Here is a 2,183-nt window from a genome sequence, read left to right on the forward strand (position 1 = left end):
AAATGAGGTCTCAGCCCCAGCTAGGGTTGTGGGTAAGTGTAAGGATTTCCCTTCATTTTCATCTTCATTTGAGGTGAGAAAAAGTAGTAGCAAAATGACTGCCAAGGAAGACATCCTGTAGAACGTCACCTCACCTCCTTGCTGCAGAGGTTAAGAGGCAGATGGAGCAAAGGTTGCCTGTACTGTTTTATATTGGAAAACTCCAAAGAGAAAGGAAAGAGTGTTAGAAGAAGTACTGACTGAATGTTCCTCTTTTAATAAAAGTTTACCCAGATTACATGATCACTCTTCCTATGTGTTCATTCTACCATGTCTTTTAGAGATATCTCCCTCCCAAATAGTTGTGCAGACTATTTGTGCCCATTCTGTGAGTTTGGATTGGTATGATCAACCACAATCTCGCGAGGTCATTTTGGTCTTCTTCAGGCATGGAGGACATACAATTACCACCACCACCACAACCACAATCCAACAACCACCACCACCACCACATTTAAAGATGGCAAGCTAGCATCTCTTAATGAAATGAGGTCCTCTCGTCAGTCGGCTCCAGGCAGCGGCGGCGAAGGAGCGACGCCCTCCTCTCCTGTGGCCCTCGTTTCCTCCCTCACCCGCTCGCTCCTTTCCGGAACCATGGCCTCCGGCGTGGCTGTCTCGGACGGCGTGATCAAGGTGTTCAACGACATGAAGGTGCGCAAGTCCTCGACCCCGAGGAGGTGAAGAAGCGCGAGAAGGCGGTGCTGTTCTGCCTGAGCGAGGACACGAAGAACATCGTGCTGGAGGAGGGCAAGGAGATCCTGGTGGGCGACGTGGGCCAGACCGCGGACGACCCGTACACCACCTTCGTCAAGATGCTGCCGGACAAGGACTGCCGCTACGCGCTCTACGACGCCACCTACGAGACCAAGGAGAGCAAGAAGGAGGACCTGGTGTTCATCTTTTGGGCCCCCGAGTGTGCCCCCCTCAAAAGCAAAAGGATCTACGCCAGCTCCAAGGACGCCATCAAGAAGAAACTGACAGGAATCAAACACGAATTACAAGCCAACTGTTACGAGGAAGTGAAGGACCGCTGTACTCTGGCTGAGAAACTGGGGGGCAATGCCGTGATTTCCCTGGAGGGGAAGCCCTTGTGAGTCTCCCACCTCTGGTCCCCCCTGCTGGGGCTGCCCGAGCCCAGTGGGGGAGCAGGCTGCCCCCTTCCTGCCAGACCCGAGGGGCTGGGGGAATCCTAGCAGGGGCAGGGCAATCCCTTCACCCATTTGCCAAACCGCCCCCGACCCCTGACCTCCCCCACTTCACCCCAGTGGCTCTGGCCTTCCCAAGCCGCCTTTGATATTCTCATTCCTCTTGAGTTGTAGCAGACCAAGGTCCCGCCCCCCCGATGCCCAGATGGGGGGGAGGCCAGTATTTTTTTTTTAACTGACACCCCCAGTTTTCCCCCTTCCCCGGTGCTGCCAACTTTTAACCGCAATAGTGGCTTTGTGCTCGTTGTTTAGTTTTGTGTATAAATGGAATGTTGTGGAGATCCCCCTCCCCCCTCCCCCAGTTACTCATGTGGCCAGTAAAAGGAAAGTTCAACTTAAAAAAAGACAAATAAAGACAAGATGAGCTGCCAAAAAAAAAAAAAAAAAAGAAATGAGGTCCTCTCTGTGGCTTAGTAGCAGGTTTCTAGTTTCTTTTAGTGGGGGAAGAATGCCACTGAACTAGGCCTGAGGAACTTGTCAGGCTGACTTTGAGAAACTGAAATATTTTAAAATACCTTCTCCACCTTCTCTCTCCTTCCTTTGATGGAAATATGAATGACTAATAATTAGTATTTGAAAGGGATCATCTCTGATTACCTCGTTTTTGATCCTGGAAGCCAAATTCATTTGATTCTGCCCTATAGACTCGAATGTGGTACATAGCTCACTTGTCTAGGCCCTGTGATCTGTTTCTGCCTGGCAGCCCTTATCCTATGGGCCCCTCAGAGAGTCAGTCTTCGAAAGCATTAGTCAGTCCTGTTCTCCTGGGGGAGCCTGATTCATTTCTAGTTCTGATTGCATCAGCTTGTGTGTGAATACATGTGTCTGAGTATGAGAGATGGGGAGACATTGGGATTTGTCTGGTCATGTGTTCAGGGGCTAGTCAGAATGAAACCGCCTTAGCCAACAGTGCTAGCTGAGGAAGCAGAATGAAAAAGG

At 50.6% G+C, this 2,183-nt stretch overlaps 1 pseudogene; it reads left to right on the plus strand.

Moving 5' to 3' along the window:
- Positions 1-324: 324 nt before the first annotated feature.
- Positions 325-1,654, plus strand: LOC138151596 (cofilin-1 pseudogene; annotated as a pseudogene).
- Positions 1,655-2,183: the final 529 nt, after the last annotated feature.

This window comes from Petaurus breviceps, unplaced genomic scaffold (genome assembly GCF_028583685.1).
Source record: "Petaurus breviceps papuanus isolate PSGF00001 unplaced genomic scaffold, PetGlider_PUasm1.0 90903, whole genome shotgun sequence".
In the NCBI taxonomy this organism is placed as follows: domain Eukaryota; kingdom Metazoa; phylum Chordata; class Mammalia; order Diprotodontia; family Petauridae; genus Petaurus; species Petaurus breviceps.